The 22,043-nt window shown below is 44.0% G+C and overlaps 1 long non-coding RNA gene across 1 annotated transcript in view; it reads right to left on the reverse strand.

Annotated features, from left to right (window-relative positions):
- LOC128349100 (uncharacterized) overlaps positions 1-22,043 on the reverse strand; it is a 117,563-nt gene that overhangs the window by 11,135 nt on the left and 84,385 nt on the right. Inside the window, exons 2-4 of the long non-coding RNA XR_008318553.1 lie at positions 11,057-11,175; positions 10,693-10,755; positions 9,242-9,299 (exon numbers count right to left, since the gene is read on the reverse strand). This is a non-coding gene — a long non-coding RNA (uncharacterized LOC128349100). The remainder of the gene's footprint in view (positions 1-9,241; positions 9,300-10,692; positions 10,756-11,056; positions 11,176-22,043) is intronic.

The raw sequence follows: 22,043 nt of genomic DNA on the forward strand, positions 1-22,043 counted from the left end.
TGTTTTTAGGTCTTCTTCTTTTCATGAATGTTCAACTTGTACAGAGCAATTTGCAAATTTTAAAAAATTACCTAAACTCCAGAAAACTATTAAATTTGATCTATTTCACACAAAAAATGTTAGCTTTCCATGTAGAAGACTAGAAATAAAAATCAATTATAAATACAAAACAAAAAACCAAACTACTCCATATATGAGTTCCAATTACTAATATTAAAAGCAACCAGTTGTTAAAACAGCTTTTTAGGTAGTGAAAAATAGAGAGGCTGTTTACATGTGAAGCAGCACACACACACACACACACACGCACGCACACACACACGATAGATAGATAGATAGATAGATAGATAGATAGATAGAAAGAAGTGTCTAGGCGGTTCATACAAATAAATGCAATAAAACCAAAACAAAACAAAACAGCTATTAAAACTATTCAAAACATTCAACAATTACTAAAAGCCAGGATAAAAAAAAGTTTCTTAATGGGTTCTTTGAAGGCTGGTAAAGATAATAAAAAACAAATGTCTATAGGGAGCACATTCCACAGCCCAGGAGCGACTACAGAGAAGGCCCAATCTCGAGTCGTCATCAGACAAGCTGGTGGCATCTGGAGACCGACCTCTCTTGATGACCTTCATGTGTGGTGGGGATCATGTCGAAGAAGGAACTCTCCTAGATAACTTGCCATTTAGGGCTTTAAAGGTAATTACCAGCACTTTGTATTTTGCCTGGAAACATATTAGCAGCTGATGTAGTTGTTTTAAGACAGGCATAATATGGTCTCTCTGAGAAACCCTGGGAGTTATTTGCACATGGCTTCATGCTGTGGGGTAAATGTTGAGTGAAGCCACTATGAATCACACTTGCGGAATTGAGGGAAGCAGCCCCTCCCCTCTGCTCTCAGATTTTGTATTCATGCAAGTTCATATGGCATGCCTCCATGTTTTCCTTCTAGCCAAGAAAGCTAGAAGGAAGGTGGGGGGAACTTTCTAAAGAGCTATATCTGCATTTCTAAAGAGAGTATCCCTCTTATCATGCTACTGATTTGAGGTAAGTGCCGCTCTCTATTTGCTCTGGTGTTTTCAGAAAAAGTAGCTTAAAACCAGCATTTTAAAAATCCAGAAATACACCAAGATAAGCTAGAATTCACAAGACAAAGCCCGATTTGTTTGTGGAGTGGGTCTAAGGATCTCGAAGGGACTTTGGGGTAAGTTTGGCTGGTGTGTGAATGCACACACTCTCTTCCAAAGGAGATTCGGGGTAACAGCCCTGTCTGTAAAGTCTCCTGGAGACAAATCTTGCCACTTCATTTTGGACCAACTGAAGTTTCCAAAGTACATACAAAGGCAGCCCCACGTAGAGTGCATTGCAGTAGTCAAGCCTAGAGGTTACCAGTTCTGAGATCATTGTCTTGAAGGAATGGACGCAGCTGTCATATCAACTAAAGTTGTTAGAAAGCACTCCTGGCCATAGCCTCAACCTGAGAAACCAGAGTGTGGCCTGAGTCCAGAAGCACTGTTCCTTTGCGGGGAGTGGAACCACATCCAGAACTCAATAAGCTCATGGGAGGAAGAGAGCAGTAAGTCTGTTCTAGGAGCTTTGGCTAGTCTAAGGATGTTTTTACCTGTTTTCGAAGAAGACTTCTTTTGCATCTGGACTTGGTGCTTCTCATTTTTCTTCATTTCTCAGTGATCATCTGGGCAATCGCTGCCAGGTTAAATGGCTTCCCCTCTGGCCAACCACCATTTCCAGCAGTGAGCCAAGGGGAAGGAGCAGCTATGCTGAGCATGGTGGCTGCTCTAATGAGAGCAGCCATCATGCTCGTGCCCTGGGGCACCTTGGGATGTGGGAGGGGAGAAGTCCTCCTGCTCCGAGCTCCTGCACTGGCTGCACCACTGCTTGTGTGGGCGTGCAACATGGTGGAGGGGAAGGGTAGCCACTGTTTATCTGCTGGAGAAGGCAGGTGAGTTCCTGCCTTCCCAGCAGCAGCCTCAAGGTCATGTGAAAGACTTAGAGCCTTTTACAATTGTAATGGTATCATCCTTGGCATGAGAATAGGGGTAATTCCTATTTTTATCTTTTATAAATGCTCCTTTTTCATCAGTGACATGTTGGAGGCTTTCCTCAATCAAATAGAATTTGGTGAGGCCAGCAGCAAAAGTAGAATGCACAATGGCAATGCAATATTTGGGGCTGGGGGAGCCCTTTTCACAAGATGTCAGACAGGTTTTTAACCTGCTTCTCAGAGATAGGGTCCGAATTGTTCATCTGTTTAACACCACCATATATCAAAGCCTAGATGGTCCTGGTGTTTTTACAGAACAGTTGGAGGTTGACACAAGCTATTCTACCCCTCCTGTTTCTCCCAAACACACCAGGACTAAATGTTTTACAGATTAGAAGGTTGGCACAGACTAGGTTCTGAAACAGAAGTCCCATTGTCTTTTGTTTCTCCCTGCAAGGGTTAGTTTCAAAGCAACTATCAATCCTGGTTTCTTTGTTTTATTCTACAGGAAAGAAGAAAATAAATTGTAAGTGCATCTGCTTGCAATCATGGATTTAAGAGAGTGTGTGTGTGTGTGCGCACACACATGCAAAAACCTCTTAACCAATCTTGTTTACTAGTGCTCAGTAATAGTCAGTTGACTTCCTTTATAGTCAGTTGAGCGTAAAACATGTAAGTCAATATATAGAGAGGATTTAGAAGTCCCAGCTGTGTGCTTTACCACATTAAAATATAACTGATATTTTTAGTCTGATGACTAAATTGGGATGCCTTTAACAATGTTGGGGGTGGGAATCAGAATGCTGTGCTGTACTTACAGGGTGTTTTTAATTCAGTTTTTAAAATTCTTCTCCTTTGTCACTGATTTGTATCAGATGCCTCTGAATTGCTTCTGTATGGTTGGCAATTAAGGACTGCATCTCCTTATCTTTGTACTAAAAGTGAACTCGGATCACTTGAAGCTGCTTCTTTTGTTTGGAAGAACTAATGAAGCAAAATTAAGAAGAGGTTTAATGGCAAGCTGCACTGCCACATGGTTCTTTTCACCAAATCACAAATTCTGAAATAACTCCTGGCATGTCAGCTTCTGTTGGCAGGCAGAGTTAATCATGAGAAATAATTAAGAGGCATGCAAACAAACAGATGATCAGAGGCTTCTTTCTCTCATTCCCAGATTTTGCAACAGAAGCTCTGATTTTTGCTCACCTGATCTTAGGGGAAGCAATAAGGAATGAATTACTGCAGGTAGAGTCTGGAGGATGGAAGCTGGAGGAGCACAAAGTCAGGAAGGAACAGATACTTGAGGAATAGCCTGATGCTTATTCATTAAGACCTCTCAAGTTATGACACCATGTCTAGAAATCAGCTAACTCCTCAGAGCTGATTTAAGACTACCTTGGAAATTATCTGAGTTCTTCCTTCCCAACTTCTTGAATCTGAGCCAGTCTGTGCAACTCAGAAAAGTTCCTTATTCCTCCTGCTAGCTTCTCCACTAGCCCCACATACTTTCCTTAATATTCCCATTTGGAGAAGTGGCAGCAGCTGAACTGTACAAGAAGGAGCTCACCTGTTCCACCTCCATAGGGGGAAATACCTCTCCCCCATGTAGTAACATACCAAGTCAGTCCATTGGTCCATCTAGCTCAGTATTGTCTACACCAGGGGTTCCCAACCTGTGGTACTCCAGAGGATGCTAAACTACAACTCCCATCCTCCCAGCTACAATTTAATATGACTGTAGATGAAAGGAGTTGTAATTCAGCAACTTCTGGACTACCACAGGTTAAAAACCCCTGGTCTACACTGACTGACAATGGCTTACCAGGTTTTCACCAAGGAATCATTCCCAAACCTACCTGGAGATACCAGGGATTGCACAGGGGACCTTCTGCATGAAAAGCAGATGCTCTGCCACTGAGCTGTGGCCCCCACCTCCACAACAATGGTAAGGAAAAGACAGAAAGGACTGGTGGAGAGTAGGGGTGTGCAATTTGATTCACTGCTGAAATGATTCAGGTTGAATCAGGAGTGATTAGCAAATTCAACCCCAAATTGAATCACCCTCAAAATAGAGGGCCTGATCTGGGGTTGAGAAGAATTACCTCTGATATGGCTAAAATTGATTTGGGTGATTGAGGACCATTTTGCTTGAAAAAATGGGCCTCAAAATGGTGCTTTTTCTCCAGGAAAAGCTGGTCTACCAATTGGGATCAGCGGGTAGACCAGCCCTCTGCTCCAGATTTAGCACATCAGTCTGCCTCAGTGGAAAAGTCTTCCTGCACTAGGGGTGATGTGCTGAGTCTGGGGGAAAGTGCCACTTGAGACAAGTTTTTCCAGCAAAACGGACCTCAAATGGCGCTCAAATCACCCAAATTGATTCAGGTGATTTGGGGCTGAGTCTTCAAGGCAGCCGGCCAAGTCAGCTACTTTCGATGAATCAGTTCAAGGGGTCTACAATTTGATTCAACCTCAAATCAAATCAGTTTTTGATTCATCCACATCCCTAGTGGAGAGGCTGGCAGGGAGGGGCAAAAAACTCCTCCAAGCTCAGAATTCCTCCCAGTGCTCAGGAAGTTTGCCTTTCTTTGGGGGCAAGGTATTTTCTGGGCCCTGACCATCCTTTTCTGAGCCCAAGCACATAAAACTGTGCTGATGTCCTTAATCCATGTCATCTTCTTAAATGCAACACGCACAAGAGTAATTAGTTCTATACTAATAGAGAATAACTGATCCAGATTTCTTAAAATCTTGGGTCGCAGTCTCCACTTCCTCCATAAAATTGCATTGCAGGGATGGTGCCATCTTTGGGCTGAGACATGGCAACACCATACAGGGAAAGGTGATTCTGAATGAACTGCTTCATTTGCATTCATCTGGTTCCTTTTTGCAATCTCCACCTGACCAAAGGATTTATCTATGTATGTCCAGAAGTGCATGTGTAGATGTGACTAGTGCTTGTACCAGATATGTCCAGCTTGACAGGGCCATCCCTGGGAGGGTGGGGGGCTGGGGCCCACTTTGCAACTGCTGTGACACCACTCTGCACCCCCACCCCGCTGAGTATCCAGCAGTTATCCAGTTTGATCACCTCCCTCCTTACTGCAGCCAAGAGAGAAGTTACCAAACTTCCCAGCACCTTGTGTGAGTTGGATACTAAATGAGAGGCATATGTGCACTCTGCCACCTAATCATTTAGTATCCAGTTCTGTAGTGCTGGGAAGTTCACCTCTCTCTTAGCAGGAAAGAGGTGAACTTCTTAACACCACAGGAGCTGGATACAAAATGAGAGGGCCGTGTGTGCCCTGATTAGGCATCAGAGTGCATGTGCGCCTCTCATTTAGTATCCAGTTCATGTGGCGTTGGGAAGTTTAGCCACATCTCTCTTTGCTTGAATGAGGTGGGAGGCAATGGAACTCTTTAGCACCACGTGTGTTGGATACTGAGTGGGGAGGGTAGGTTAAGAGCAGGGGCTGAACTGTGGGGTGGTTGAGGCCAGCCAGGCAATCACCCAAAGGACGGGCCTGCAGCTTGGTATGCTACCCTTTATGAATGCTGAAGGGATGCTGCTTGGGTGGGTGGCAGATCATCAGTGTTCTTTTCCTTCTTAGCAATCAGCTGCTTCCTTACATTGTTGACATTGTTAATTTTGCTACAGAGATCAAAAACAATAGTATATTACTCTGATTTGTCAAAGTGGTCCATCAGGATTGTTGCTGGTGCATCTGAATTAGGAAATATACGTCAAATATTCTAAGCTGTCCTTTTACTTCTTCCATTAAAACTGGACACAATGAATGAGGTACAGGAACTGCCTTTGACTTTTCAGGACCAAAAGTGTTGGCAATCACAAAGGCTGATGTGTACAGTAGGTTAATGGACACACCAAAAACTATGAGCTCACAATCTTACACAGCACACACTTTGGAAAAGTTATTTCTGACTATAAACTCTTGCTCTAGGGGAAAAAAATATAAGTTTACAAAGGAAAAGGATACCTAATCAGATTTAATTAACCCACACTATAACATGCATTTAAACATACTTCTGAATAAAGCAAAATTTAAAAGTGTTATGTCTTACCATTTATACCACATTTCAACAGAAGTTCTCAAAGTAGTTTACATAGAAAAATGAATAACTAAATAAATAGCTATTATTTAGAGTAGCTTGGTGGGGGTAGGGGGGAGCCCCCACTGCCCTCACCACCTCTGATTAAAGTAAGTAGCCCTGACTCCCCTCCCACACCCTCTATCTCTAGGAAGCCTCCCTGCCCCTATACTCATAAAGGGGAATCCTCACCGAATTCTCCTTTACGAGTAGACCCCCAAACTCATCTGTGAACCAGTTCGAATCAGTCTAGTGTTTGAACTGGACGAGGTCAAGTTTAACTGGAACCAGACTGGGCCAGGTTGGTTCCAACCCCAGCAGTAGTGATGTGCATGAACTGGCCAGGCCAGTTCAGTTTGAATCCAAACTGGATTTGAACCAACCTGGCCCAGTCTGGTTCCAGTTAAACCTGACCCAGTCCGGTTCGAACACTGAGAGGCTGTTGTTGGACCCGCAGTTTGCTGTTATGTGTGAAGGTGGCCAGTGACTCCACCCCCAAGCCAGTACACAGCCATACACAAATATATACAAGCATGTATTAGATCGAGAACAGAGACAATGTCTATAGCAAATCCCAACACTATGATCCTGTATTACTGCCTTATAATGTGCTGCTGCTTTAAATTTTTGGAAGCTCATTTCTCATGTGGGCTCGATGTTATATTTCTGGTTATTTCCTTAGAACACTATAGAAGCCAAGCCATAGCAGGTGTCTGTGTTTATCTCCAACTCTCCTGTGTTCATCTGTCTCTGTTGTATCTGCAGATGTAGCACTCATAAACTGATACGCAGAAACAAGGGGAAAAACTAGAACCCAAATGTAAATCAAATCCAATTAGAGCAGTTTATACTACAGACACTTGTTAAAACAAACCCAGGTAATGGGTATAGAGTGTGAAGAACAATGAGTATATAATTATCAGCAATGTAACAGCATATGCAGATGTATGCACATTCCTTCTAAGTAAACACATACAGCAAGCAGCAAAAAAAGGTGCTAAGAGACTGACAATGTAAACACACAGATGGTGTTTAAATGCACTTCAAAGCTACATACATTGTGTGTGTAGAAATAACAAATGCATTGTTAAATGCACTGTTGTGTTATGAAAAATGAAGAAATGGCTCATCCTGTTTAATATTATTTATCATTATTATTATTATTATTCCACTTTTCCTCTAAGGATCTCACAGTGATCCTAGTGTAAGGATCTAAGGATCCTCACACAGTCCCTCACCCTTCTTCTTCACAAAATATGTGTGACGTAGATTAGGCTGAGAGTGTGTGACGGACCCAACATCACCCAATGAGCTCAAGGGTTTAAATAGGGATTTAAATTTAAGCCTCCTTGGTTCACGTCCAAACTCTGTCCATTATACACACTACTACATATGAGCAACATCAGCTGGACACTGCTGATCATTTACTGAGCATAGTCTGAGGTTCTATTGCCATATCAGTTTTGGATAGCAATTTCCCCATGGCTGACTCCTCTGCCATTTGCAGAGATAGTTTTGGATTTGGACTCAGGAGATGAGTTCTCTGCTTCTAGCTGCCACACCTTCCTTCTCCGAGTTTTCCATTAATGTTGCTACCATCTGTGGCGAATACAGTAACCAACAGCGAGCCATTCTTTCCAGAGTAAAATGCAATGCTTGGTCCCTGTTCTTGTTTTCTTGTAAGCAACTCGGCATGTTTCATTTTGTATGTTTTATTTAAAGTTGTCTCTACAGACTCCACTGTTTTCTGTCATTTGAAAATGCAACAAAATGTTTGACACTTCAGGAAGGGGCAGCACTGGCATTTCTACATGATAGGGTCAATCCATATGGTCAGGCATTTGCAGAGCCAGACTTACGGGCACATAACCCAGGCAACCACCTGGGACACTGTGCGTGTCAACTGGTATCTACTATTCAGATTTAAAGAATCTATAAGATCACAGGAAAGAAATTACATTTTATTTGGTTATCTAGAGCAGAAAAAAATACAAAATCTATTCATCTTTGTAAAAATAAATAAATATCATGCATGCAGATCATGCATCAAAGTCATGAAGGTATTCAAAAGTTGGGGGGGGGGGAATGGACAAGATACCAAAGACATTTTGTGCCTGGGGTGACATTTGGTCTGGAGCCAGCCCTGGCTGCTGGCCTACATTATTAATAGACTGGGTAAATTCACAGTCACATTATTAATTTATTCCATAGCATCTTTTCCCAAGGAACTCAGGATGGCACACATGGTGTACCCCCCACTTTATCTTTACAACAACCCTAGAAGGTAGGAGAGTGACTGGTCCAAGGTTTCATGGATGAGTGGAAACTTAAACTTGGGTCTGCCAAATCCTCACCTGACACTCTTAACCACTATACCACAGTGGCCTTCATGATGGCCATATGTGGAGCGTATACTATACAAAAACAGTTTCCAGTGGTCACTCTCTTACCTGCATAATTTAGGGAAGTGGCTTCAGCTACATAACTTTGATGGCTCCAGAAACTCACATAGCACAGAACAACTGTGCTTCATCAACAGCTTCTACTTTATGCATCTCACTGAATGTTTAAAGGCAGACCTTAGTCCGTCTCACTGAAAGTTTAAAGACAGACGCTAGACTAGACAGACCTAGAAATATGGTTCATTTCATTTTTTGGAAAATACAAGAGGATTGAAGTTTTCCTGTGAGTCTGTTCAGTCCCCAATAAATGGTATATTATCTTCCAGCATTATGCAGGGCTTTCCTTCAAGCAGACACGCTCCAGGTTGTTCATAAGCCATATTTCACATTTTATTCTTCTTTGGCTGAAAACACACCATTCCAGCAAAGAGCACAACATAACTCAATCTGCAACAACCTACCAGTTTATACATGGCTGCTTTAACACAGAAAGGGACAACTTCTGCGGGAAAAATTCAACATATTCTGGCTTCAGTTCACATGATGGTGGAAATATTTCGTTGCTTGTCCAATGACTGAAAATGTTTGTGTCTATAAAATAAGCCTAGAAAGAAAATGCTATGCAGCATGCACAATGTGGAAAAGTCATTGGACAAGAGGTGGTGGGATAAAATCTATATAATCTGCTCAGTGCTTTTACTGAGTGGATTAATAGGCTCTTACTTACTTCCACACATATCAACAGCATTTCCTTCTTTCCTTCCTTTGTATTCTGCATGCTCAATCTATGGGAAAGTAGTGGGTGGGAATTAGGGAAAGAGATGTAACTACGTAGATGGATTCTTTGCACTAAAATTAGAAAGAGTTACTGGTTGAAATTTTAACCAGAGGTGTTAGACCATGAGGCTGTTCCCATGATCGCCCAAAAGCAGGCTAAGGGAGCCCAGCCCGCTTTTTGGCGATCGTGTGCTGCAACGGGAACTGCACGGCTCCAGGCAGCTAGCCTCTTTAAATCCACCCCCTTAAATGAGATCAGTGGAGTGATCGCTCAGTTAACCTTGGTTTTTTGCTTGTGTGTCGCTGCGGCACACAGCCTCCCTGGCTCGGGGGTCTCTCCAGGATGCAACCACGCGGGGCAACCTGGAACTTCCAGGGGTTGTGCGGCCCCCCTGATCCCCGCAGCCCCCTGATCCCCGCACCCCCAGACTGGCTCCATGATGGAGCCTGCATCCTTGTGGGCAGCTGATTCAGCTGCCCAGCTACGAGCGGCTGCTCATAGTCAGGAGCTTCACATGTGTCGTGTGAAACACCTCCATGCCTAACTATAAAACATTTTTAATTTTGATTTATCTAGTTCCCCGTTCTTCAGGTTCTGAACGAGTGAAAGGAGCACCTCCCGCAGGGACATATTTTGGGGTGGCACAGAGGGCTTCTTGGGAAAGGGGAGTTCATCAAAAATTGTCCATTCCCTGGTGCACCAGTGCCGTCATTCTGGAAGTAGTGTTAGCCTGCTCTTTTTCCTGCATGGGTGCTTCCTTTTAGGGAGAAGAGCTGGTCCTGCAGTAAAGTAAATTCTTGCAGAAAGCATGAATTTTCCCCTCTGCTATGTAGGGTCTACCAAGGTTTGCATTTGGATGGGTGACTACATGTGGGCACCGACTGCTGTAAAATAATCCCCTTAGGACATAGTGCCATGGCTCAGTGGTAGAGCATCTGCTTTACATACAGGAAGTCCCGGTTCACTCCCTGAAATCTCTAGGTAGAGCTGAGAAAGACTCCTGTCTGAAAGCTTGGAGAGCCGCTGCAAGTCATTGTAGACCATACTGAGCTAGATGGACTGATTCGGCATAAGGAAGCTTCCTATGTCCCTTGCTCTGGATGTCAGCCAGTGTATTTTGATGCTTTTAATGTAAGCATCCTTAAAGCTATGTGGAAAAGGTGGGGGGATACATATCTTAAATAAATAACTACAGCAAGGCTCTTTTAAGCTCTCATAGTAGAGGCTTGTGCTAGACTGAAGGGGAAAGAGCCTACAAATAGGAAAATCAGGCTTCAAGGCTGTATGTTGAGGTGGAGTTGCCAGTTCTGGTTGAAGCAATTCCTCAGACCCGCCCCACCCCCCCACCAATCTTTTTCACATCAAGCCATAAAATCTCTAGCGTTGCTTTCAGTACTCACCTGGATACTGATGCCACATTCCTGGGGACACCTGGCCAATCCTAGAGGTTATGCAACCTTAGCCTGATGGAGTAAGGGGACACAAGTGCAAAAGGAGGACACTGATATATTGTTTGCAGACAATATATTACAAAAAGTTATGGCTGAGTGCTTTGCCAGTACTGTTGTGGTTTTTCGCCATTACAGTTCCTATGGGGAAAGGACATTTAAGGCGAAAGGCTGCCAGTTTCCTATATGTAGCCAATAATTAGGGTTTCCAACTCTGACTCAAGATATTACTGGATATCATTTCCAGATTTTTTCTCAATACTTTTCATAAATATAGAGAAGCCACAAAAATGCTGGGCTTGCTTTGAATCATTACCTGGAGATTGGTGCTGCTTCTAGGCCACTCTTGGGGGTGGAGGGTGGTGGTGGTTTCGCAACCAGAAGCTGAGGCTATGTGTTCTCAGAGGCCAATTCCCCCTCACTCCCACAGCTTTTCTGAAAACAGTAAGGAGACATTCCCATAGGGAGAGGGAATTGGGTTCAGAGACTGTGCATCCGAGCACAAAATATATACTCCGAGGCTACATCTCTCCCACTTTAATAAATCAGCTGGTCCCGGGTTTGCTCCTGTGTTCTCTGCTGTTCTCTGCTTCCTGGAACACAGGAACATAGGAAGCTGCCTTATACAGAGTCAGACCATCTAGCTCAGTATTGTTCCACCTAGCTCAGTATTGTCTACACAGACTGGCATGGCTTCTCCCAATTAGCAGGCGGGAGACTCTCTCAGCCCTGTCTTGGGGATGCCAGGGAGGAAACTCGGAGCCTTCTGCATGCAAGCATTCAGGGGCTCTTCCCAGAGTGGCCCCATCCCCCATCTTACAGTGCTCACATGCAGTCTCCCATTCAAATGCAAACCAGGATGGCCGCTGCTTAACAAAGGTGGCAATGCATGTTCACTACCACAAGATCAGCCCTCTTCCCATCATCTTTCTTGCTTTTGCTGGAGCATGAAGGTGGCACAATCATGACCACTGGTCCCTGTCACTTTTGAGGGTTTGGAAAATTCAGGCTTTTCCTACATATATGTTCCTTCATCAGTAGGGAGCCACTCAAGCCTTCTCCCTCTGCCTGTTTTGGATCCTAGTGTGTTCACACATGGAAAATCCACTATACTAATAGGGAGATTAATTGTTCATATTCCCCCTAATTATCACTGAGAATTCCATTACTCCAGCATCATCCTTTTTATTTTCTCTTTTTATTCTATAATCTCCATTAAATCCCAGGGCACTGGCAATAAGAAAGAAACCCATTCAATGCCTTTCTCTCATTCTCATGAATTACTGAAGAGGACCTCTGAATTAATTCATTATTGATCATTGTTTGCCCAGTAGTTTGTCTGGAGAATCTGAAGGCTGCAGATTAGGCTGTGAAATTCATTCTGTTCAACCAGCCCCTTCCATTCTTTTCTATTGGTCATGCAAATCACATGAGATTAATTCTGTGCTCTGGTTAGAATGAGTACATTTGGAAACAGGAGAGTGACACAAATAATATTGCTTATATAGAGACTGTTCTCTTATCACAACCAATTATGAATTGCATGATGAGAATTACAGGGAGGAGGTATATGTTGACAGTTTGCAAATATTTGAAAGGATGCCTGATGTGGTGATGGTGGAATATTATTTTCCACCATAGCCACTGTGGACTGGGCAACAAATACAGGATCTTAGTTACAGGGAGGTGGCTTTACATCAAGCATTAGAGTAAACCTTCTGCAAGGAGGGCAGTTTAGCCATGGAACAAACTGACTTGAGAGGTTATGAAAGCATCTTCACGAGAGCAAGTTTGTCATACACTCATTATACAGGGTGTACAGGGTACCTGCCACAAAAATGAGGAATGAAAAGGGTACCTAACACTAAACACCTAAACAGGATTGCTAATAACATCTGAAATCTCTGGCCTAGCACTGATGCTGCAATTCCCACCAAATTCCCAAGGCTCTTCTTAGGCCATGGCAAGCAGGGCAACCACCCCAGACCCCGCTCTTTTAAACCCCATTAGAATTAACTGCAAGGGGGCACCGCACTGGTTGGTTTGCCCTGGGCCCTGCACCCAGCAGGGCTCTCTAAGGACAGCCCTGTAAATTCCACAAACACTGGATTGAAGCAGAAGGTTTGTGGTTATGGACAGGGAAAGTCAATTTCCTCTTAGTTGCTAGTCCCAGGGACTTCTGCTGCTTACTTCTTGCCCACTGTTCCCCTGCTAAGGCTGCCTAAGGCCCAACATTCAACACATCAATATTTTCTTGGCAGATGGAATTAACAATAGGATTTATAGAAGCCAAACTCCTCCAACCTTCCATGAGCCTCACTGGGCCAGTTCAGATGTCATGCAGAACTACGGTTAAATATTGGCTTCATGTGATGTATCAGAGTCTTGGAAGCACCTTCTTCTCCCTCCTCTGACCACAAGAGAGTCAGAAGTCTCCTTCCAACTGCAGTTAAAAACAGACCAAAATGGATCGTGATGGCTGAACCAACCAAACTCGGCTTTCCAATCAGCTTATTTGGAATAAACCAAAATCTGAACCCAGATTTCATTTAACAGTTTAGTTCAAACAATTTGGTGTGAATAAACCAAGATCAGTCAGTACAGATTTCATAACTAACCTTGGTTTGTTTCTAAAACCACAATTGGAAATAGAATGCTTCTGACTTTTGTGAAGGCAGAGGAAGGAAGCACACATATTGCTGAGGCTCAGGGACATCACATGGGACCCAAGATTTAACCATTGTTCTGCATGACATTTGGCAACCTGAAACTGACCCAATGAGTGTTTTATCTTCCACTTTCTGTCATATGCCCTAAAGCACAGGAAAAGCCTTGGGTAAGCAGAATAATTCTGGGCAGAATGAGTTCAGGCTATAGACAGTGACAGGCTCTTTGGTCCTATATGGATGTGAAAATTTGCATCTTAAGTGGTGCAGCAGGGAAATGCTTGACTAACAAGCCAAAGGTTGCCGGTTTGAATCCCCGCTGGTACTATATCGGGCAGCAGCAGTACAGGAAGATGCTGAAAGGCACCATCTCAAACTGCATGGGAGGAGGCAATGGTAAACCCCTTCTGTATTCTACCAAAGAAAACCACAGGGCTCTGTGGGTGCCAGGAGTCGAAATCGACTTGACAGCACACTTTACCTTACACAGGACTCAGTGAGGTGAAATCCCTTTGCATCTCTCATATACTTGGTTCAGCTGTCTGCCCAGCTTTGGAACATTTGCAAGGAAGATTCAAACTGTGATCAATATAATCCTATGATAATTGCATGCTTTTATTTGTACACTGTTAATGATTAATTCCTTGAAAAAGCAAACGGTTCTAACAACGTAGGATTATTACTGTGTACTTTACCGATAGTGTTCTTTGGATCCAGGACTACAACTCCTGTTAATCTGCCTGGGAGCAGCTTTGCAATCAGTATAAATGGCTGGGATCGGAGGGGGAGGGGGCAGGGAGATTAAGCATTTCCACGGCATTCCAGCCAGTTATGCTGGTCACGAGGGAGCTCTGAGGTAGAGGATCAGACACAGCTGTATCCCCCAGCCGAGAGAGCAGTGTGTGCTAGTGGACTGCAGTGTAAGATTTTTTTTGTTCAAAGCATGGAACCCACAGGTTAAACCATCATGGGATAAAAGAACACATCTAACTGAGGGCTGTCATTCAAAGAAACGCATTTCCAAGTATCCTATTCTTCCAAATAAGTTCTAGAGGCTCTTGCAATTCTGGATGCTAAAATGAACCTGAGACAAAAAGAAAGTATGGAATGTAATATTTTTCAAAGAAAAACCACTCCAGTATGTCTTAAAGCACTAGGATAATGCACGTTATGCTTTCTCAAAAAGAAACAGGGAGTTCTTTGAAACAATGCTCTTATTCATTGGAGCAAGTATTGACATCTGCATTGTCATGTATCCGTGCCTGCACATGTGTGTTTTATTATCCATGTGATATAGCAGATTAATAGCCCTGAAGCCGTATGAAGGCAGACACAGAAATGGAAAAATCTGGCAATGTTCCTCACCCTCTGCTGTAGCCTTGTGGCTTAGTTCTTTCCTGGACAGATTACATTTAGAGGAATGAAAGGAAGCATTACAGAAATTGCCTTTTGATCCCAGCCCTGTGTACACAAATACACAGTATTTCGATTTTAAGAGTGCTCAGTATGAAAAGGAGGAGTGGAACCTCCTATGTTTTTCCTATATTCCTAACCTAGCAAAGGTGGGTGGTGGGGTGGGGTCTGTTATGCTGCCACCAAATAAGGTAAGAGGAAGGGGAACAGCTGGCTTGGGGTGGGGGTGGGGGAGGGAAGGGCAACATACTTCGTATGTCACTGGAGTGGGGAGAAGAACTAGGTTTTGGGGAACGGAGGAAAAAGTGGACACACTTTTCATGCTGCCAGGAATATGGAGGGGGTTGAAAGGCTTGGCATGGCGGGTCACCACACTGTCTCAGGCATGGGTTAGAGGGTTGGCTTTGGCCAGTGCAGTGTACAAGGAATTGGGAAATTATTGCACCCTGGTTGGAAGTCAGGAGGATAATGGCAAGGGGCTAAAACAAACCAGGTATTGTACTTACAGAACAGCACATTACGTTATCGCTCAGAATATTTTCTCAGGACATATTATTATATTATTATATTCTGAGAAAATATACAATCAAAAAAGATTTCTCTACTATTTATTAACAGAGCACTCCTGCACTGAGAGCAAACCCCATCAAAAAAAAATTACAAATATAAATGCAGCACAGCCATCTGGAAAGCTATAGCTAGTGCTGTTCTAATCTTTGTAGGTATAGACACATCTTGGCATCTAAATATCTTTTCCAAGGCCTTCATTGCAACCCTACCAAGTGCTAGTCTGCAAGTATTTCTTGACTGCTGGATCCTTGACTGTTGATGGTTGATCCTAAAAGGCAGAAGCTATCCACCGCTTCAATGTCTTCATTATCAGTTCTGAGGCTGGTTGCTGTACCCGTTGTCATTAGTTTAGTCTTCTTGACATTTAGTCATAGCCCCATTTTTTCACTTTGCTCCTTGACTTTCATTTCTAGAGCTTGCAGATCATCTGCATTCTCAGCTATCAAAAAGCAGCCAAAGATCCAAATCAGGTCCACAGAACCCCAATCCCGCTCAGATCCATGGTCCATGTTCTATCATTCCCCAGAAACCACTATTTGTCCCTGAAATAGTTCTTTGCTGCAAATTGCAGATTCAGGGGGCAATTTCAAGTGGTGAGACTGTTAACCATCCCTCCAGGCAGGGGCGTAACTACTATTAGGCAAGGGGAGGCGGCTGCCTGGGGGCTCCCATGCCTCGAGGCCCCCCCCAGAGGCAAGTCACATGACTATATATTGTGAAGTGTGTGTGTGTGTATCAGTGAGGGGCCCATTTTAAAATTTTGTCTCTGGGCCCACTCCAGCCTTGTTACGCCCCTGCCTCCAGGTTTGCCACAGTCCCAATCCTGATCAAGGCTCTTCACAGCTGCTGTTTGGGTGCAAAGGTACCCTAACAATGCATTTAAAACATTCATAATAAATATTGCAATCATACCAAATAAGGACATTTCCTGAAGTGATGCCAACACAGCTATTGACATTTTAGATGTCTTTGTGATGACGCATGTTGCCGTAGCTGTCTCAGGCCCATCTGCTTTTGCAGCATTTTCCAACTTGCAATATTACCTTCCCCCAGGCTCCAAAGTTTATGGACCTAGTGGTGCAGTGGGGAAGCAACCTGCCTAGAGAGCAGGAGGCTGTTGTTTTGAATCCCCGCTGGTGTGTTTCCCAGAATATGGGTGGGAAACTCCTATATCGGGCAGCAGGGAGAGCCTAATGCAGCGCGGTCCAATCTCCTTTCCAAATGGGGCTGCGTGGGGGTGTGGCTAGCCAGGCCCCACATCTGACATCAGACATGGGGGGTGGGCCCAAGGGGCTACGGCGGCGGCTGCACATGGGCTGCCACCAGCCTCGCTCCACTCCCGGGCACAACCTTTCCTTTTTCCTTTCCTTCACATGATGTATTACATTGTAATCCTTCACATGTGCAAAGAACAAAGCACTGAGAGACAGTTGAAAAGCCCAGGCATTCTTAAAACCATCTGTGAATGTGCCTTAAGGTAGATCTTGCAAGTTTTAAGATGTGACAACCAGTGGATGTGCATGTAAACAGTATCTTCCGCTATTAAGGGTAAGATGGACCCTTGAGCTTGTGCTGGGTAGCATAATTTCCTCTTAGATTTAATGACATCAGGGGAGATTAGTTGTGGTGTATAATGTACCATTAATTTCAGCAAATCCTATTATACTGGTGGACAGATACTGATACGGATACTGATATGGATACGGATACTTTCATCACATTTTTCACTTTTCTCACACTGCTTTGTGCAGCCCCCTCCTCCAGCTCTTTCCAGTGATCAGTTTAGCATCCTTTCCTACCTTCTGGGCTTTTTGGTTACTTACTCAGAAAGCAAGATGAGACGGTTCTGTGTTCTTGCTGCCTAAATTCTTTCCAAGGATAAATTGGTGGCAAGTAAACACTCACCAGCATACTGTAACTAACACATTCTGCCACTCATATGGATTTCCTTCTGCTTACTAGTATTTGACATTTAACAGTTTAATTAAATTCACCCCAAGGAGGGAAATGCAACTAGAAGAGATTTATTTCCCCATTAAATAGAAATGTCAGTAACTGGAATAAGCCCTTGCCAAGAACTAACAACCACTATAGCTTCACAGTGCTAATGAAGCCTGAGAGGCAGAGATTACAGCAGAGACAGGCCTTTACTGGAAAGCTATCAAACTGAACTGAAATATTAGAAACTGTAATATCAACACATTGATTAAGATGCCATTCAGAATCCTGAGTTTGATCGGTTCCTCCCTGCTCATGGATAGATTTGAACACAAGAACATACTCCTAATTCAGGCAAACTCACTTTGTCCAATGCAGAAGGAGGACCAGTTGCCAGATCCATCTGTGTCTGAGGTAGCAAGAAGTGCAAAACTAGAGCCAAGCTAACTATAATCCCTGCTAACTGAGCAAAGAGTTACTTTTCAAAGTGGTGATTCTATATTTAGCAGCCCCGTCCAACCCCAGCACAGCATACCTACAGTAGTTGTTGTTGGTGTCTACCTTAGGTTTCTTTTAAGATTCTGAGCCATTTGGGGACAGGGAACCATTGTATGTATGTATTATTTATTTTTTCTATATTTATTTATTTATCATATTTCTATACTACCTGATATGTAACTCTCTAGGCAGTGTACAAATCCCAACATTAAAATCACAGGCTAAAATACATAAAGCACAATAAAAACAATATAAAACAAATTATTAAACTTATTAAAATTCTAATTAAAAGCTTGCGAAAAGAGGGAAGTCTTGAGGGTCTTCCTGAAAACAAACAGAGAAGGAGATGCTCTTAGTTCAGCAGGGAGCATATTCCAAAGCCCTGGGGCAGCCACAGAGAAAGCCCGGTCCTGGGTCACTACCAAACAAGCTGGTGGCCACCATAACCAGACCTCTCCAGAAGATCGTAAAAGGCGGGCAGGTGCATGACAGAGGAGGTGCTCTCTTAAATAGCCTGGTCCCAAGCCGTTATATTGCTATATTGCTGATTTGGAAACTTTTGTTGAAAAGTGGCATATAAGTAGTAGTAGTAGCAGCAGCAGCAGCAGCAGCAGCAGAATGGTAGTAATAGTACTAGTAGTACAGTAGTAGTAAGGTTTTGGACAGGGCTGTAACTCAGTAGTAGAGCATATGCTTTGCATGTACAAGTTCCCAGATTTGATCCCTAGCATCTCCAGAAAGAGCTGGAAATAACTCTGAGAGCCATTTGAAAGGCCCCCCCCCCGAAGAAATAGTGTGCACAAGGAGCCCCCAGTTTGGAGCAGAACTATAGCAGGGAGGGGGAGGTTAAATCCCCATACTACCCCTCCATGGTTCCAATCTAGACTGGGTCTGAATGCACTTTACACACACACACACACACACACACACACACACACACACACACCAGGGTCAATGACATAAGTAACATCATGCCATCCTACCCTTCCCAATAGTTATGGCTCCCTATATTTCAATTGGTACACTTTCAACTGTCTCTGCTCTTTTGTTAGAATCAAGCAAAGGAACTAGGGATGTACACGGAACCGCGGTCCGGCAGTCTGGCACTTGTGTGTAGGGCTCTTTAAGGGCGGGGGAGGGTGTACTTCCCCCACCCCACCCCGACGCATTTTCCCCACCAGCACGTTCGTTTAGTAAAGCTTTTGGAGTGGCAGGATACCTCCCTTTTGCGCGTGCGCACATCACACGCGCACGTCACGTGCGCGACGTGTGCACGCGCAAAAGGCTTTGTGAAGCCTTTTGCCGACGACTGGGGGAAGGGGGGGCAGGGAGGTATCCTGCCGCCCCAAAAGCTTTACTAAACGAACACGCTGGCGGGGGAAATGCGGCGGGGGGGAGTACACCCTCCCCCACCCTTAAAGAGCCCCCACACACAAGTGCCAGACCACCAAACTGCCCTCATGTCCGGACCGGTTCAGAGGCCTTCAAAATGGCCTCTGGACCGGTCCGGGCTCATCCCTAAAAGGAACAATCTATAGTCTTTGGTAGGGATGCGCAGAACATTCCAAGCTTGGAACATTGCAACTCAAAATGGCCATTTCGAGTGTTCTGAGCTCGAAACAGAACACCATTCAAATGAAGGGTCTGTTTCAAGTTTGGAATGGAATAACCCCATTCTGAGTTGGAACATTCCAAGCATTCTGAGAGCCATTTTGGTGGGCTGTTTTCCCCTTGCTTCCTGTTTTTGGCACTGGCTTTTGATTGGCTTATGATCTCTTTGCTTCTTGGTTGGCTTGTTATCATACAAATCAACTTGCCAAAAACAGGAAGCAAGGGGAAAACAGCCTGCCAAAATGGAGCTTAGAACACATGGAACACTCGAAATGTCCTGTGCTTGTTCTATCAGAACAACCGGCTCACCTGGGATTTGCATTCCATTTTGAGCTCAGAACGCAATGAATGCAAATCCCATTCCGTGCACATCCCTAGTCTTTAGACTCTTGCTCAACACCAGCCAACACAAAATGAGCCATTAGCACTGAGAGCTGCTTTACTTTTATAGCATTAAGGATCAAGGTAACATAATTCAAACTATTTCCACTCTCCACAGCACAGTTCTTGGTGGTACAGTATCAGTTAGCAAGATCTCTCCCTACTAGGAGGCCCTCAGGTACTCTTAATAGGTGTGCTGATATTTACTGAGGGAAACCTCTCCAAACTGTGAGAACAGTATCTCCTCTTGTGGATGTCTTTGTAGATGGGTGCCTTTCCTCTCAAATCATATCAGAAAGAATTACTGAAAATAATCTCACCAATTCTGGTATAAAGTTGAATTCACATCCTTTAGACTTCCAGCTTCTCTGTCAAGATTTGAAACATTCAGGATTTTATACAGAGTTCTCATTAACCCCAAGTAGACTTTCATTTGAAACAGGACCCTGGCAGTTGTAGGAATTTCTGTGACTGGCTTTCACAAAGTGTCTGGATTATTCCTCATCATCTCCCAACCCAGCAGACATCGCCCCCGCCTCAGGAATAACGATCAGGTTTATTAACATATGCAAAAAATTAATGCCAGAAGTTGTTTCTAACTTAATTTATTCTAGATAGCATCAGATAGAGTTTATAGCACACTTAGTAACAGAAAATCCATAGCAAGGAGCAACTAGAAATCAAAGTCTCTCTCTCTTCATCTTTTGCATAAAATGTAGTGTGGAATTCAGTTAGCATAGTTTTTGCTAGCTCCAGATTGAAAACAGCTTGTCGATATACTCCATTATATACTTACAGAAAGACTTGACTAAGAACTAGCCTGAGGGTACAAGGGGATGCAGGAAGCAGGGGAAAGGTCAGAAGGTCAGAGATGGTACTTCCATTGAAGGGTTTTAGGTTTGATGTATGCTAAACAAACAACCTAATGCTGAGCAATTAATTGAGGTTGTAGTTTGTCCTTCAATGACAAACACAGGGCAGGGCAAATTCAAGTTTGTGTATATAGGCCCTCAATACACATCTGAAATGATTTTCGAGCACCTGGGAAGCCCTACTCACATACTGGAGGAGAGCTGGTCTTGTGGTAGCATGCATGAATTGTCCCCTTAGCTAAGCAGAGTCTGCTCTGGTTTACATTTGAATGGGAGACTACATGTGAGCACTGTAAGGTATTCCCCTCAGGGGATGGGGCCACTCTGGGAAGAACACCTGCATGCTTGCATGCAGAAGGTTCCAAGTTCCCTCCCTGGCATCTCCAAGGTAGGGATGAGAGAGATTCCTGCCTGCAGCCTTGGAGAAGCTACTGCCAGTCTGTGTAGACAATACTGTGCTAGATGGCCCAATAGTCTGACTCGGTGTAAGGCAGTTTCCTCTGTGTGTGTGTGTGTGTGTGTGTGTGTGTGTACCCTGCATTTAAGGGGGCCTATAAAGGTAAAGTGTGCCGTCGAGACGGTGCTGACTCCTGGAAACCACAGGAGTGTTTCTTTTTCCTAGAATACAGGAGGAGTTTACCACTGCCATCTCCCACGCAGTATGAGATGATGCCAGTATGAGATAATGCCAAGGGGTAGCAAATGCTATGACCAGTTCAACGCATATGTTTCAACCACAATAATCTCTGAGGTTAGTGTACAATGTTTTTCTTTGTTTTAGGTTAATATCACCAATCTCCCAGGAGCTCAACAATTTATGCTAATAAGAACCCTGTGGTATAGGTAAAGAGGTGCCCAAGGAAGCTTTTGCATGGCTTTGCTGATTTCCACTTGTGCATTGCACAGGCAACATATGTGTTGAAGAAACATTAATACATGGCAAGATGCATTAGTGAGAAGCTGACTAAATGAGACTATGAATGAGGTAGAACTATCCATGTCTCCAAGGCTTCATGCTGCTCCGCACATGCTCAGTGTACTTCCTGTCACTTCCAGTCCAATGAGGCAATGGGGACCAGGGAGGTACACTGCCTCCCCAACCCTTTTAAAGTGTAGCACCAGTGGAGGCAACACGGCGGGAGGGGTAAGAGCAACTCCCCTGCCCTTAAAGGTATCCACCCACCTTCGAGCCATCTCTCCCCCCCCACACACACACTGGTTCCATGCACATTCCTATTAAGTTTCACTCACCTGACCGAGAGACTGTTTCCTTCAGTGTGTCATCCAGTTTGTGCAGCTTTCACAAACCAGAGTGAAGAAGAGTAAGCTCCTTCCTCTCTCAAGAGCAATTGGC

Source organism: Hemicordylus capensis, chromosome 3 (genome assembly GCF_027244095.1).
Source record: "Hemicordylus capensis ecotype Gifberg chromosome 3, rHemCap1.1.pri, whole genome shotgun sequence".
Classification (NCBI taxonomy): Eukaryota; Metazoa; Chordata; class Lepidosauria; order Squamata; family Cordylidae; genus Hemicordylus; species Hemicordylus capensis.